The following is a 17,897-nucleotide window of genomic DNA, read 5'->3' as shown; positions in this document are numbered from 1 at the left end:
GAAGTTTTTGGGCATTTCAAAACTCTTAAAGCTATGGCTGAAAAAGAAACAGGTCTGCAAATAAAATGCCTAAGGTCAGATGGAGGGGGAGAGTACCTCTCAAATGAGTTTGCAAGGTTCTTGCAGGAGCATGGCATAAAGCAGCAATATTCATGCAGTTATACCCCACAACAAAATGGAATTGCAGAAAGGAAAAACAGGCATATTGGAGAGGTATCTCGTGCCATGCTCAATGAAAAAGACTTGCCAGATTTTTATTGGGCTGAAGCAGTTGCTACAGCAGTCTACATAATGAACAGGACTCCCACTGCAGCAATACATGGAATGACTCCAGAGGAGAGGTATACTGGTAGGAAACCAGATATTTCTCATTTGAAAATTTTTGGTTGCATTGCCTATGTACATGTGCCAGATGAGCTGAGATCCAAGTTGGATCCAAAAGCTGAGAAGTGCATCTTTATTGGTTACTCTCTGCAGCAAAAAGGGTATAGATGCTATAACCCTTCTACTCGTAAGTTTACAATGAGCAGAGATGTTGTTTTTGATGAGATGAGTAGCTGGTATAAACCAGTAAATGTGATTGATAATGTAGATGCACAAAATGGTAATGCTGCACAGAATTCACAGTAGCAGTCACAAAATATTAGTGGACCTGGAGCGTCCTCTAGCAGTGGTTCACATTCTTCGCCATGGACAGGCAGATTGAGATCAGGAGAATCTTCTGAAGGCAGCGCAAATAGTGGTATGCAGGTATCACGAAAAGGAAAAGAGAAGGTAGATCAGCCCATGTTTGATGTGAATGCAGGTCACTCTTATGTGGATGGTGAATCCAGTGGCTCAGAACAGAGCATTGATGATGAGTTGGGTATTCCTTCTATTGTTACACCTGGAGTAAGGAAGACCAGGGATGTTTTGAGAGCACCTGGGAGTGAACCTACTTTGCGCAGGTCTACGAGAGCTAGGTATCCTATGGATAGGCTGAAATATGATGGATTTACAGCCATTCACTATGCATTAATGGTCAAAGTGATACAGGAACCAGAACCCACTTCTTTTGAGCAAGCCATGGGAAAAGAAAAATGGGAGAAAGCCATGGATGAAGAAATGGATGCCTTGGAAGCAAATGCTACATGGGAATTGGTACCTTTGCCTAAAGGTAAAAATGCAATTGGATGTAAGTGGGTTTATAAGGTGAAGCACAATGCAGATGGTTCTGTGAACAGATACAAGGCAAGATTAGTAGTCAAGGGGTATGCACAAACATACGGCATTGACTATGAAGAAACATTCAGTCCGGTTGCAAGGATGGCAACCGTAAGAGCAGTCATTGCTATGGCTGCATCAAAGGGATGGTCTTTACATCAGATGGATGTAAAGAATGCCTTCTTGCATGGTGATTTGCAAGAAGAGGTCTATATGGAGCAGCCACCAGGTTATATGCATGCTGTTCATCCTGAGTTTGTTTGCAGGTTGAAGAAAGCCTTGTATGGCTTGAAGCAAGCACCTAGAGCATGGTCTGACAAGATAGGACAGTATCTTGTCACTATTGGCTTTCAGATTTCCAAGGCAGATTTATCACTTTATGTGAGAAAAACAGAGAAAGGTATTATGCTACTTGTCATTTATGTTGATGATTTGATTATGACAGGTGACAGTGATGAAGATATCCTTCATGTGAAAATGCTATTGAAGCAGAAGTTTGAGATGAAGGATTTGGGAGAGCTGCGTTATTTCTTGGGCATTGAGGTGATTAGATCACCAAGTGGGATACAGCTCTTGCAGAGGCAGTATGGATTGGACATGCTCTCCAAATATGGGATGACAGGCTGTAAGCCTATTTCAGTTCCTTTGGAGCAGAATGTGAAGCTGAGCACAGATGCAGGTGAGCTTCTGGAAGACCCTACTATGTACAGACGCATAGTAGGAAGCTTGATTTATATGACTATTACCAGGCCAGATTTGAGCTATGCTGTTGGATTGGTAAGTCAGTTTATGCAGGCTCCAAGGAAACCGCATTTGGATGCGGCTAGACGCATACTCAGGTATGTGAAGTCCACATTGCAGTATGGACTATTTTATGAGACTGGGGTTCAGATACAGTTGCATGGATACACTGATGCTGATTGGGCTGGTAGTATTTCTGATAGACGATCTACCAGTGGATATGTATTCTCTTTTGGGAGTGCTGCAGTCACTTGGAGCAGCAAGAAACAGCCTACAGTTGCCTTGTCGAGCACAGAGGCTGAGTACAGGGGTGCAGCAATGGCTGCATGTGAAGTAGCTTGGTTGCATAAGCTACTTTATGATATGCATCAGTCTACAGATGGGCCAGTTGTCATTTATTGTGACAACATGAGTAGTATACACTTGGCAAATAACCCAGTCTATCATGCTAGAACAAAGCACATTGAGGTGCATTATCACTATGTGCGAGAGAGGGTTTTACTAGGTCTTATTGATCTAGTTTATGTCAGCACAGAGGATCAGGTAGCTGACATATTCACGAAGGCATTGGGCGCAGAGAAGCTGCGCAAGTTCAGAGACCTGCTTGGTGTGCAGGAATTGGGATTGAGCTCGAGGGGGAGTGTTGAGATATCGAGCTCCACTCGTGATACGCCAGGGTGACCGTTGTGTATTTATGTCACCGACTTGTCAGTTGCAGACGCGGTTGGTACACCGCCCATGAATAATAGCTACATGATAGCTATCCTTATCTACTCTAGTTTGTGGCTCAGTTAGTATGCCACCTTAGTTAGTTGAGTTTGGTTTGAGACCCATATAGAGGGTTCTTCTATTTCTTTGTACTAGAGTTCTTTTGGCTTACACAACTAAGAAGAGGAAAACTGTTTTCAGCCTCCACCCTTGTGTGTCTTCCCCCATTGTGCAAGCAAGAAAGCTTCAAGCGAGACTCCTTCCTTCTCTCCCACAATCTTGACAACCAAGTCAATCTCCCTTTGCTTCTCATGTTCTCTTCGTCAAGAAGAAGGATATTTCATTCCGCAAGTGCATAGATTATCGGGACTTGAACAAGGCCTCTATAAAAAATAGGTATCCAATGCCAAGGATTGATGATCTCTTGGATGAATTGAAGGATGCCATGGTCTTTTCAAAGATCGATTTGCGATTGAAAACAACCAAATATGCATAAAGGAGGGGAATGAGTACAAGATTGCATTTAGAACTGAAAGGGGATTGTATCATTTCATGGTTATGCCCTTTGTTCTTTCAAAATGCAACAGCCACACTCCAAGCTTTAATGAGCAAAATACTTTAGCCAATTTTGTTCAAGATGTTGAGTGTTGAAATGACTTGTTTTTTGGCTGATTTTTGTTGTTTTTGAGAGCTGAATAGTTGATTTTTTGAGATGATTGATTGACTTGGAAGTGGTTTGAGAGTGTTTTGGATGATAATGATTGTGTTTTGGAAGTTCATGACGTTTGTTGATGGTTCTGTGATGTTCTGATAGGTTCTGAATGGTTCTGTATACCTTCTGTTTTGTTCTGTTTTGGTCTGTTTTGTTCTGATTGTCTTCTGTAAGGAGGGATGGAGTATTGATTGATGAAGAATGAGATATTGTGAAAGCTTAGTGAATGGTTTGTGAGAGTTTGAAATGGTTTGAGAATGAGTTATGAGGTTTTGATGACCTTCTGTAACCTTCTGTAGGTCTTCTGTTCTGTTCTGTTCTGTACTGTAACTGTTTTGGTACTGTTCTGTAGACTGTTCTGTATGCTTCTGTAAGTGTTCTGTGGAATGTATGTGTGACTTTGAGGAAAGTTTTCTAGCCTTGGAAAGAGGTGAATACAAGTGCAAAAGAGCTGAAAGAAGTGGAAGAAGTAGCTGTTGAAGACTCAAGTGAAGACTAGAGTGAAGTGACAGTAGTGAGCTGTGAAGAGACACTGTAGTGGCTCTGGTGACTCTTCATATCAGACATACCTCTTGGGAGGGGTATCCACGACCTAAGAGTGATTATTGAGAGTAATTTTGAGAGATTGTAGTGAGGATATGATGTATTATTGATGGAGTGAGAGAGAGAGAGTCAGAGATAGCCAATTCTACTAAAACAGAGTGATTGTATATGAGAGATTGAGAGAGGAGACTATGAAGATATTGAAGATGAATAATATGTGATGTATTTCCATTCAAGGATGGTGTATTTCTTTGCTTTCTTTGTTCTATTGATGGATTTTGTGAAGATATTGAAGAATATGGTTGATTCTATTAAAAACCGTGGGAGATTTACATGATGCTGCATGAAGATTTGTTGTGCCTGGTGTTCTTTTCTTCATTGTGATCATATGAAACATGATAAACAAGCTTGTTGATGTTACAAGATAGATTTTCTTGCAAGAGAATTCCCTTTTCCTTGGTGTTCCTCTCGGGGCTCCATGTTTTTGGTGCGCAGCCGGGGAATCTTGCCATCAACAAGCACCAGAAGAGGCTAAAAATGAAGGAAATGGCATTGCCAAGAAGAGAAGAATTCAATGGATGCTTGTAAAGTTCCTTCTTCCACTGAAGAGTTGGAATTCCTCATAATCAAAGCCACTTTCCACAAGAATTTTATCCCACAATGGCGGAAACACATCACCATCATGATGCATGCTCTATGTGGTGGACAGTTTCCTCTTCCTATTGAAGCAGCAGAAACTTGCATCTTGGTGGCAAACTGTTTGGGAACAAACTGAAGAACAGAAACAGAGAGAATGAACATCCATGGAAGATTTGGCATTCATTGAGAAGTTTCCAGACAACATCAAGTGGGAGATTGTGAAGAAGCTTCAGGAGTCTTGGTCTGTAGAGGTTCACAGGGACGAGAAGGAAAAGAGTTGGAATTTGTTCGTGGATGCTCAACAGCAAGATACATGGGATGCTTGGTGTACTGATAATCTTCTGTTTGTTCAATTAGCAACCCACTGGAAGTTGGTAGACAGAGTGTTTTTCACAACATACACTATTGAAACCATCAGAAGCTGGCATTACTATGATGATGGCACCACCACAATGCTCAGACGTATGTATTTTGACACCTTTAGAACCGAATACCTTCCTCTGTGCAGTGGCATGAAAGCATAATTCAAGGACATTGAAAAGAAAGAAGTAGAAGAAATGTTGGCAAGAGAGTCCTCCAGAGACTGAAGCCTTCTGTTAACCCTCTGTGGAGCACTAACAACATAGTGGAGCCAACCCCCTGATGAATGACGCAATAAAGAGGCAAGCGTTAGAACGAGTCCAGAGGTACGTGAGAAGAGAGAAAGCAAGAATTAGAGCCGAGAGCGAGCTCGCAGCAGAAGCCGCCTTTGACGCCCTTGCGGAACTCTTTACAGAAGTCCCAATGGCACATCAAGCCCTTCCTCCTCCTGCTGGAGGTCCACTTCCAAGCCAGATCCGTCCTGGAAATATTGATGACAGACCAGCGAATGTAGTCCCATTGCCAGTTTTTAAGGGAGAGTACAATGAAGACCCCGATCTTCATGTAGCAGAGTTTATGGTAGCATGTGTGGCTAACAATGCCAGAACCCCTGAGCATTGGTTAGCAATATTCCCCGCCACTTTCAAGGGCGCGGCGTTTCAGTGGTATGAGAGACAAGCAGCAGGAACTTTTGGCACATGGGACGACCTGAAGTTGGCCTTCCTCACTAAATTCAGGCGTGAAGGTTTTGAAGAGCGGATGAGAGAGGAATTTATGAACCTAAGTCAGTCCTCTGGAGAAAGAGTGGAAGCCTATGTGTCACGAATGGAATCCATCCTAAAGAGATGGACTACCCATAATCTAGATGATGGCATTCAGAAGGGAGTGTTTCTCAGAGGATTACAACCAGAAGTCCGTAAGTTTGTGGAGCTGCAAAGACCAGCCACACTGCAAGCTGCAACAGAAGGTGCAAGACTGTACGATGAAGTGGAAGCTCGATTAACGATGAATTCAGGAAGAGGAGTCCTACCTCCTCTGATGCCAGGAATGATGTATCCACCACATGCAGTCCCAGGGACTGTTCCCTACCCCTACCAACAGATGCCCCCAGTCTCACAGTACAGTGCACCAAATCCACAGTGGCCACAATCCATGCCTCAAATGATGGCTCAACCACAACAAAAATGGTCCCAACCAATTTCCTCAATGCCAAATCAGCAGCAACAGTGGAACCCTACCAACTGGAGTCAACAGCCAACAGTTCAAACAGGAGCACTGAATCAGAACCAGAACAGAGACCCCTCTGTACCAACCCAACCAGTTTATGCAGTGATTACAGAAACTCCTCAAAACCCTCCTGCCAGTACGTCAGGAGGAGAAAGCTTGAAGGATTATTTATCCAACTCAGTTGCAAATATTAAAAAGGAGTTGATGGATGTGATTACAGAGCAACTACAGACGCTGAAAGTGAATACCGCAAGCATATCCAATGTTGCAGGAGCAGGAAGAGATGTGATGCGGTCAAATACTTGGTGTGGTAAGTGTCATCAAGCAGGCCATTTAGCCACTGAATGTACACGAAAACCAACCATTCTTGGGGCCTTCTGTTCCTACTGTTTGTGGAAGAATCATACAGAGGACATTTGCTCCCTGAAGGAGATGCATGATAGGAGAAGAAAGGAAGAAGATGCAAGATTTAACTTGCTGGAATCCAAAATGACAACACAAGATATTGGACCCAAGCCTAGAGAGTTTGGTCCTAATTTTGGACCTAGAAGATTTCCTTCTCAAAGTTACAGAGGAAGACAGTCTGGCGGTGGTCAGAGATCAGAAGTGGAGTGTTACAGATGCGGGGAAAAGGGACACATCTCACCAAATTGTCCAAATCCTCGAAGGTCAGTGGATTACAAGCCCTTATGCAGTCGATGCAAAGGAGAAGGCCACACTGCAAAAGACTGTCCAAGCCCAGCCCCAGTGAAAAACAGTGCTACTGATAGTCCAGCCAAGGCCCAAGAGCCTACCTCCAATTTAGTGGAATTGGAAGTTGCTGCCATCACTCGTGCAAAGCAGAAGGAACCACCTATCCAGAAAGAAAATAACCCTCCTGCCAGAACAGTGAAGTTCAATCTTCCACCAGAAGAACAGAACAGAACAGAGCCTAACAGTGCTGTACAGAGCCCTATAGTGCCACAGAGAGTTACAGAGACAGTTACAGAGGCAGGACCAGAGGTCCAGGATACAGAAGAGGAGGAAGTGCCACAAGTGGCAGAAGAAGTTCCTGTAATTCCTCTGATAGAAGGAAGAGGGAAAATGAAAATGGGTGTTGCCCCATTCCCTAATCGGTTAGAGAAGCCAGTGGATCCTATTAAGGAATACGATCTGGTTAAAGATCTAGATACCTTTAAACCAAACCTCACATTCCGACAATTATTGATGTTGTCCCCCAGTTGCCGGAAAAGATTCAAAAGTATACTGACAAAAAGACGTGGTTTAAGGATTGCTCCCTCGACAGCAACAAAGTCCAACAAGGCTCCAGAACCTGTAAAAGAAGTGGATGTGGCTAATGCTTTCCTAGATCCGGGTACTCCAGAGACTGGCGCATGGATAGAAGGCTGCTTCATTGCAAATGCACTGATTGATGGAGGCTCATCAGTGAACATTATGACGGATGTGACGATGAAGGATCTAGGCCTACAAGGTGTGCAACCCACCCAATGGCTCATCAGACTGGCGGATCAGAGTAGAATCAAGCCTTTTGGCATTCTCCCATATGTGAAGACTACAGTGGCTGGAAAAGATTATTGGCTGACCTATTTAGTGGTGAAGCCAAACTCTTATGGTACGTCCTATCCTTTGTTACTGGGCAGACCATGGCTTTTTGAAGCCCAAGCAAGGACGGATTGGTTCAAAGGAACCTTGACCTTGGGCAGAGGACCCAACAAAGTGGTGCTGAAACTGTATGGTTCTCAAAAAGAACATGGATCCACCTCCTTGGAATTATCTTCTGATTCCCCTAACGAGGCTACAGATGGAACATCAGCAGACGAAGATGCTGTCAAACAGATCCTTCCCAAGAAAACAGTGGCACATTCCTTAACAGTGGATACTGTAAGCCGACTTCCAAAAGATGCAAAGCCATTATCAATGGGTGAATACTTCCTGCCTGGACCAGGAATGACTTTTGAAATCACTTCTGACAGTGAGATAGAAGCATGGATGTACTGCTCTCCCTGTTACATGGCCATAGCAGAAACAGAGACAGAAGCAGGAGAGGAAACAGAGAATCTGTTCTTCTGTTACAGAGCTCCTACAGAAGCAGAAACAGAAGCAGAAACAGAAGCAGAAGCAAAAGCAGAAGCAGACGCAGAGACAGAGACAGAGACAGAAGAGGATGGATATGATATGGACGAAGAAAGTGATGAAAGTGAGCCAGAAGAGTCTATCCCACCTGAAGAGGATACATTTGAGGAAGAAGTTCCAGAAGCATCAGAAGCCGATGAGCTCATGCTATGGGCCAGAATGGCAATGGTACCATTCGGTCTGGTAAATGGATCTTCTCATACGCAAAACGTTTATAAGGGATGGATTAAGAAGAGCAAGCCGTCTTTCAGCAGTGGCTCATGCCGTCCTAACCTATCCTTGCCAAAGAAAGATGATGATGATGCACCGTGCCAACAAGCACCAATCCAACTAACCCAATAGGCATCAGAGGGTCCGTGTTATGTGACGTTCCTGGATGTATCATCAGAAGATGAGTCTTCAAGCCACGAGGTAATTAATCTTGAAACCAAATCCGAAATGGCGCTTATCCCATTCCAACGTCTTAAGGAGCAACCTAAGTCTCCACCAAAAGAAGAAGTTGGTTCTAGTGGGACATCAGAAGAGGACACCACTCCCTTGAAGAAGTCGGATCTGTATCCAGAAGCAGTCCGCGGGACCTTCATTCGTGAAGTAGAAGGTGAAAGGCAGTTAACCTTTGTGGATTCAGAAGGCACTGAACGCCACTTGAAGGTGGGTAGCAGTCTCCCAGAAGAGGAGTTGTCAACCTTGTACAATTTGTTGAAAGAAAATTTGGACGTGTTTGCATGGTCTTACAAAGACCTAAAGGGGATTGATCCCACAATATGTCAACATTATATTGACTTGGAGCCTGATGCCAAGCCAGTACGGCAACGACAGAGGCGAATGAACCCGAATTATTCCACATTGGTGAAAGCGGAGCTGCTGAAGCTTCTAGAAGCCGAGTTTATCTATCCAGTGGCAACTAGTGAATGGGTTTCACCCATCGTGGTTGTACCCAAGAAGAATGGCAAATTGCGAATATGTGTGGATTTCCGAAAGCTTAATTCCAAGACGAAGAAGGATCATTTTCCTATCCCTTTCGTAGACCAACTGTTGGACACAGTGGCAGGACATGAACTTTATTCTCTTCTGGATGGATTCAGCGGATACAACCAAGTCCAAATCGCAGAAGAAGACCAATCCAAAACAACCTTCACCACAGAATGGGGGACCTATGCTTACCGAGTGATGCCATTTGGGCTCTGCAATGCCCCTACTACTTTCCAAAGAGTCATGACGGCTGCATTTCAAAATCATCTGCACGACTTTATTGAGGTATATTTGGATGACTTTTGTGTCTATAGTTTGATTTGTGAACACTGGGAACATCTGGAACAATGCTTTGACCGATGCCGGGAGTATGGGATTTCCCTCAACCCCGACAAATGCATCTTTGGGGTTTCTTCTGGAGTTCTGTTGGGCCACATTGTCTCTGCACAAGGGATATCAACAGACCCTGCAAAGATCGAAAAGATTGCAGCTCTGGCAGCACCCACCAACCTCAAACAGTTGAGGGGATTCCTAGGCCATGTGGGTTACTACAGAAGGTTCATAGCCCATTTTGCGACAAAGGCAACCTCCTTGCACAAGCTCCTGAGGAAAGATGCAGAGTTTACTTGGACAGAAGAATGTGACAAAGCCTTCCACACTCTGAAGCAGTGTCTGATAGAGGCACCCATTCTGCAACCTCCTGATTGGACGAAAGAGTTCCATGTACACACTGATGCATCAATTGAAGGCTTAGGTGCTGTCCTCTGCCAAAAGGGCTCCTCGAAGTTGGATCAACCGATCTATTATGCAAGCCGAAAAGTCACTGATAGGGAACGGAACTATACAGTGACCGAGCTGGAGTGCTTGGCAATGGTGTTTGCCCTGGAGAAGTTTCGCCATTACCTCCTATCCACCCACTTTAAATTTTATGTGGATCATGAGGCCCTGTCCTTCTTGATGAACAAAGTAGATGTGAAAGGACGAATGATGAGATGGCTCCTTTTATTCCAGGAGTTCGACTTTGAGGTGATTACTAAGCCTGGTCGTTCCCATGTTCTGGCTGATCATCTGTCGCGTATCCCACAAACTGCAGACGAGGAGCAAGATGATCCAGACCTCCCTGATGCTTCCCTATTTTTGGTAGAAACTGTCACTCCCTGGTATGCAGACATTGCCAATCTACTGGCAACCCAACAGTACCGTCCTGGTATTTCTAGTCGGGAAAGGAAGAAGCTCATGCTAGAATCAGCCCCATACACCCTGCTAGGCGGTGCATTGTACAAGAAAGGCAAAGATGAAATGCTCAGAAGATGTGTTGCAGGGGATGAGATTGGGATTGTTCTGAAGGCTTGCCACGACGAGCCATGTGGAGGTCACTTTGCAGGAGAAGCTACAGCCAGGAAGGCTCTGCTAGCGGGATATTGGTGGCCTACAATTCACAAAGATTCCTATGATTATTGTAAAAGATGTGATGCTTGTCAAAGAATGGGGAAACCCACGAAGACAAGTGCCATGCCATTGCAACCTATCCTTCCGTTGAAGCCGTTTGAGAAGTGGGGCATTGACTTCGTAGGTCCGATCGACCCTCCTACCAGAAGGAAACAGAACCGATACATCCTCGTATATACGGATTATGCTACAAAGTGGTGTGAAGGTAAAGCCCTAAAGCGGGACGATGGTAACAGCGTGGCCTTGTTCATGTACGAGAATATCATCACCCGTTTTGGCAGTCCCTTAGAGCTGGTAAGTGACAGAGGCACGCATTTCCTTAACAAAGTCATGGCAGAGTTGACAGAGTTGTATAAGATCCATCATCGCAAGTCCACTCCTTATTACCCCAGAGCCAACGGCCAAGTCGAAGTCACGAATCGCATTCTCTGCTCGATTCTGACAAGAACAATTGCTGCACATCGTCGTGATTGGGACGATCGACTTACAGAGGCCCTCTGGGCGTACAAAACCTCCCATAAAGCAACAACGGGACAGACACCTTTCCAGTTGGTGTATGGTACAGAAGCTGTTTTTCCTGTTGAATTGGAACTACCCTCTTTGAGAGTGGCGATCAAAGAGCGTTTGGGGGATGATGATTCACTGCAACGCCGTCTCCTGCACTTGAAATGTTTGGACGAAATTCGCAGGATGGCTCTACAGTGCATGGAAGCCACGCAAGCTCGACGCAAGGCTTACCATGATAGCTTCATCAAGCACAAGGAGTTCAAAGAAGGTGATTTGGTCCTAGCCTATGATTCACGATTTGGCAAGTTTCCTGGCAAGCTCCAACAGCGGTGGATGGGCCCCTATAAGGTACTTGCAGTCAACCCTAATGGCTCTGTCCAAGTGCAGACCGTTGATGCCTCTGATGATCCCTTTCTGATGAATGGATATCGCCTCAAGAAGTACTTCCCTCCTTAGGGATCTTGACAATTACGGACACTTGATCCTTTCCCTCGTTGGCACGGCACTGTAATTCTTATGATGCTACTTCTGATAGCCGTTCTTCAATCACTCCTGATGAAGTGGACGCAACCCTCTGTCCCCTCAAACCCCCCTTCTAGCCTTGATCTCTTATCCTCTATTTTCCACCAGCATCAGTGGCGAGGTGGGTTCTGATAAATGGTAGTTCTACCATTCTCTTGCTCAATTCGAAAAAAAAGAAAAAGAAAAGAAAAGAAAAGAAAGAAAGAAAGAAAAAGAAAAAAAAAAGAAAAAAACATATCGGTCATGGGAGAAAAGGACTTAGGTCCCTGTCATGCCGACCTGTTCTTCGAGAAAAGGTGGAAACACCCTCGGGAATAGGAAAAACAAAGAAAAGAAGAAGAAAAAAAAAAACAAAACAAATCTGTTATGAGAGAAAAGGAAGCAATTCCCTGTCATAGCGGGCCTCGTTCCAAGAAAAGGTGGTAAACACCCTTGGGCGGGAAGCTGGCTATGGAAAAGGTGGTAACACCCAGCAGTCCAGAAAGTGGATTCATTAATTGATATCCCTAGGATCCAATTCCGACGCTGCCTCCCTTGGTACGCTGTGTCCTGGGTCTCTTTGCAAAGTGACTATCTGTCTTCTAGCAGATAACATGTTCCTGTCCAATACAATATTCGATTTGATGGCTACCTCCCTGGGTACGCCTCTTTAACAATTGATGACGTGATCTTCATCGACAACCATTAGAGTGCTGTGAGCTTTCATCCTAACCGGATGGGGAAGTGAGTATGGTTCCCCTCTGTATCTATCAACAGAGAGTGAGACAGAAGGTGGGGGGAGAGACCAGTCTTTTCCCTTCAAATCAAATGAGAGGTAAGAAGTGTGAATGAAGTGTTGCACGCACGGGATGGGCCTCTCAATGCACAAAGCACAATTTGTTCTGTACACTGCACTGTAAGGCTCCCTTGCCTTCCTTCTTGCACTGTATGCCGGCACAGGGCGGGATGCACTGTTGCACCATCAAATGCGCACAAGGCATACAATCTTTGCACAAGTGACTGTGAGGATTACATCAATGGGTTTCAGGAAAAGGCTGCCCTTCTGTAACTATCAACAGAGAGTGAGACAGAGGGTGGGTTGAGTTTGACTGGAGTTTCTTCAATCAATTACCGAGAGGTGAGATTGAGGGACGTTACGACACTTGGAGTCAGGTATGTTCCCGTTTCCCTATGCACCCACGGGATGGGTCTTTACTGTCAACACAAGACACGTCACCCTGTTCTGTACACGGCACTGTAAGGCTCCCTTGCCTTCCTCCTTGCACTTATGCCAGATGGGTTGGATGCACTACTGCACCATCAACTGTGCACCCTGGCATACTCCTTCTGCACCATTCCCCCCTTGTCGATTCCTCAACCGGGTATGAGATATGGGTCTTAATCCTTATTCCTCAAGTGATATTAGTCATGGGGCGAGTGACTGATCTTTCATTCCAATTGAGTGATTGTGAGTTGAGTGCAATATCCCTCATCATCGACGAATTTCTTGCGATTCCTTCCACCAGTTACCTCCCTGGGTGCTGCCGCGTGGTCCCTTCCATGACGGACGTGTGCCGAGAAGATGCCTTGGTCCCTCCAGCGCCGACAACAACACTGGACGTGCCGTCGACACTCAACCTTGATTCTTGACGAAACGGGCCAAGTTTTTCTAACCCTACAACTTCTGTTTCTTCGTGACGATCACGTTTTAAGTGTGGGGACGTTAGTGGATGGTCTATGGCGTGGTCCTAGGTCCCTGTTGTTCGGTTAACCCTATCCGTTAAGGTTTTAAGTGTGGGGACGCGTCCCTGCGCGTCTACATTGCATACCCTTTTGCATATGCCTTATCTTGCTCATGCATGTATACAATGACTTGCTTTTACCCTAATGGGGTTCCCTCCCACCCACCCAGTTATGTTCCCCCCACCTTTGGGACTGTTCCCTTGCAGTTTTCCTTCATTCCCTGATTTTGCGGTCCTGTCCTGTGAATGCATCCTATGTTCACCAAAATCCAAATCCAACCTTATAGCCCTGTTCCTCCCTTCAAAGTGCTCATTTTTCCTTTTTACCTACCCCTGTTCCGGTGCACGGTTTTTGAGTTATTAATTTTTGAAGCATTTTGCACAATTTAGCCGATTTTTCATGTGAACGCACTTTTCTTGCTTTCGACTCATGCTCTGACATCATAGCCCTGACTAACGCTTTTTCCCTGACATTTTTCCTTTTTATTCCGCATCATTCCGATACACGGTTTGTCCGTTATTAATTTTCCGGGTTTTTAAGACTTTTTCGTGTGTATTTTTGACATCTTTCCATGTGAACCTGCCCTACTTGCATCGAAATTCCAATTTGATTTGACAACCGTGTCCCCTGTGCCTTCCCCTACCTTTTTCCTTTTCCTCCACCCTTTTTCGACTTCTGGATTTTTACTTATTCATTTTTTAATGACTTTTCGGGAGTATTTTTGGAGTTTTTCACATGTGAACCCCTCCTATTTCCGCCGGAACTGCGGTTTAACATGATAACCCTGTGCCACTCCTTCCTGCGGACATTTTTCCTTCTTACTGCATGTCATTCCGGTGAATGGTTTGTTCGATATTAATTTCCGATCCCATTTTCGGGTTTGTTTTTTGGGTTTTTCCCATGTGAATGCGTCTTACCTCAGTCGGAATTATGTTTTGATGTGATAGGATTGTTGGGCACATCTTTCTGCACACTTTTCCTTTTTTCTGCACTTCATTCTGATGCACGGATCTTTCGATATTAATTTTTAAATTGCGTTTTTGGTTCGTTTTTTGTGTTTTTTGCACGTGACCGCCCTTTACCCCTCCCAGAACCCCCGTCCCGTATTTTCCTTGTTTCCCCCCTGTCGTCCTGCCCACTTTTTGTTTTTACGCTATTTCGTTTTGACGTCTGGATTGGGAGTTATTAATTTTTCTTTCTTTTTACGTTTTTTCTCACGCCCGTTTTGCGCGTGAACGCGCCTTTTTCGATTTTACGAATCTCCACGCGCCTCGGTCGTGTCCGCGTAACCCGTACCGTCTTCCTCGCGCCATTTCAATCCCGTCACGGCAAATTTTTTTACCCCGCCCCGCACACGAGTGCGGGACGGGGGTACGCGCCTTTGTCCCCATCCCATGGCCCCCCCCATGGGCACCCACCCTTTCCCCCCACCCTTCCCCCCCCAACTGCCCCCCATGGGCACCCACCCTTTCCTCCCACCCCTTCCCCCCCCCCAACTGCCACCCCTTCCCCACCCGCCGTGACACTCTCTCTCTCTCTTTCTTTCTTCTTTCTTTCTCTCTTTCTTTCTTTCTCCTCCACCCTACCTCCCCAGCGGACTCCCTCCTCCACCCTCGCCTCCACAACGCCCCCCCCATCCAGTTCCTCCTCCTCCCTCGACTCCTCTTCCACCTCTCCCTCCTCCATCGCCTTTCCTCCCTGCGCCCTCTCGCCTTCTTCTTTCTCCTCCCCCCACTCCTTCTCCTCCTCCCGCCGCCCCCACTCCTTCTCCTTCTCCCGCCGCCCCGACCTCCTTCTCCTCCACCCTTCTTCCTCCATCGCCCCCCCAGCCTCCCTCGTGTTCTACTCCCTCCTCCACCCCTCGGCGCCCGCACTTCCTCTCCCTAGCGCCTTCCTCCTCGCCTTCTCCTTCGTCTCCGCCCGCCAGCACCTTCCCCCCCGCCATTTCCTCGCGCCCCCCTGGCGGCGTGCTCTTGCCCCGCCCTCCTGCGCAACCTCCTTCCTCCCACGCAGCCCCCACTCCATCCCCCCTTCGCCCCCGGCCAGCGCCTGCCCTCCTCTTCTCCCGCGCTTCGCCGTCCTCCCCTCTCCTTCCCCTCCTTCCTCTTCCCCCATGCAGGTCGCTGCCGGGCCGCCTGCGCCGCGCCGCCGTTCGAACGCCCCAGGACCGCCTCGTCGCCGCCGACTCCGCCGCTGCCACCGCTGCACCTCCCCTCCTCCTCCTCCCCCACCCACCACCTCCACCTCCAACCCACCTCCTGGTTAGTCCTTAACTCTAGTTAGTTAGAATTAACTCTAGTATGGTTAATTAACCCCCCCATTAACTGCACCATGGTTAATAAAACCCCCACCATTTAACCCGAGTTGGTAATAACCTAACCTTAGTTAGTCATTACCTAACCCTAGTTAGTTATTCATTAACTATAGTTAGTCCCACTAACCTAACTAAGGTTAGTTCCCTACCCACTAACCTCCCTAGGGTTAGTTTACCCCTACCCACTAACCTAACCCCTAGTTAGTTTACACCCTACTAACTTAACCATGATTAGTTGACTACCCCCACTAACTAACCCTAGGTTAGTTAGTCTCACCTAGGTTAGTTAGAACTTACCTAGACTAACTAAACTAACCTAGACTGACCCCAGACTAACCTAATTTACTTAGTCTACCCTAGACTAACCCAGACTAACCTAATCAACCTTGACTCACCTGACTAGACTTAGGTAGACTAACCTGACTTATCCCACTAACCTGACTTAATTCACTTATGTTTAACTGACTTATGTGATTAATGTGATTTAGGTGACTTAATTAATCACTACATTAATTTTTCCATTAAAAAATTTCAGAAAAATTTCTAAAAATTCCTTTTGCCTTTTGTCAATTTTTGGAAATTTGTCTGCTGGGAATTGCCTACCCTATAATTTCTGAAAATTCCACATTTCCTAAATTTACCCCTAAAATTGCCAATAAATATAGAAAATTCATTTAAAAAATTGTTAAAAATTCTAAAAAATTCTAAAAACATTCTAAAAAATTCCCCTCACCTCCCTTGCTCATTTTCCATTTATTTAACCCTAACTAATCACAACTAAAAATAAACAAAATAAATAAAAATAAAAAACCAACACAAACCAACTTAACACATCTGCTAAGGTGTTGTCCTTATTGTTTCACCAGTGTTCTTTACTTTTCCTTTACTGGACTCTTCCGTGCGCATTCCTGCATTACATATACACCCCTTCCAGGTATTTATTTTATGTGCTTTATTTATTTTTATTTTCCCCCTTAATCACAAATTAATTGTTAAAATGAATTCTTTAATTCACCCACAGTTTCCACGCGCATTCGCGCTAAACACACATTTTTTTTAAAATTAAAATCAACCAGCCGTCACATGAGCACGCGCTGGCAAAAAAGCGCTCCACATCACCTTAAATTGTAATCAATGAATTGCATTTAGAGACCCAGTCGGGAATCGAAGTCCGGGAATCGCATAACTGCACCGTTTAACCTAATCATTGGTAATTAAATTTATAATAAGGAACCGCCGTTTTCTTGTTAAGGTTTATCACCTAATAAAACTTCACCAATTTTTAATAATTGATTAAAATCAACCCTTCATTAAATTAATTCCCCCCTCACTGCACTTAATTCCCTTTTTAATGAAGCGTTTCGTGGGATGGGTATACGCAGTCATTAGTGTTATTTTCCATGGTCCAGTCTTGGTTTATCACAGATGTAGTTTTGATATGTGTCGGATATGGTATGGTTTTGGTTTCCTGTCTTTGTTACGGTTACGGGTACGGTATGCTGTTTTTTTTTTCTTTTATTGCCTGATACGGGGTTCAGGGTGTTTGTCTGATGCATCGCATGAAGCTTTTGGTCGCATTTGTCTCGAGGTCATGTCAAATTTTTTCTAGGATGTGGTTTGCTTGGGGTTAGTAGGTCGAGTCACGTTTTATTGGTAATTCTCTTATCTTGGTTTTTGTCTGTTGCTTTGCAGGCATTCTCCTTGATTGTCTGTGTTTGTGGTGTGTGTGTAACCATCTGAATGGCGCCTTCTCATGCTCCTCCCCCTATCCAGTACGTCCCATTAGTTAGTAGGGATTACTTGTCCCTACTTACTTTTGAGCCCCTCACGAAGGCGGGACTTGCTGCTTTTGTGGCCACTCCTTTTCCATTACTTCCAGCGGATCCGTCCGTATGTGATGAGTTCCTGGCCTCTTACAGCAAGAAGACAGGAGTAGTCGAAGGCATGTCTATGACATTGACATCTCGAGGCTTAGGGAAGGCTCTATCTTTACCCTCCAAAGGAAAACCTTTTGTGACCACTCGTCAGCTCTTCTCTAATGAAGAGATTCTCAAGCTGTTGCAGAAGCAGACAAGGGAAGTCCTTGATGTTAAGAAAGTGATCAACTCTTCAGGAGTTTCTTTTTCTATGATTACTGATCCCGTA

Source organism: Lygodium microphyllum, chromosome 6 (assembly GCF_053477565.2).
Source record: "Lygodium microphyllum isolate KBCC chromosome 6, Lygodium_microphyllum_v1.1.10, whole genome shotgun sequence".
Classification (NCBI taxonomy): Eukaryota; Viridiplantae; Streptophyta; class Polypodiopsida; order Schizaeales; family Lygodiaceae; genus Lygodium; species Lygodium microphyllum.
This window is presented reverse-complemented; position numbering follows the sequence as displayed.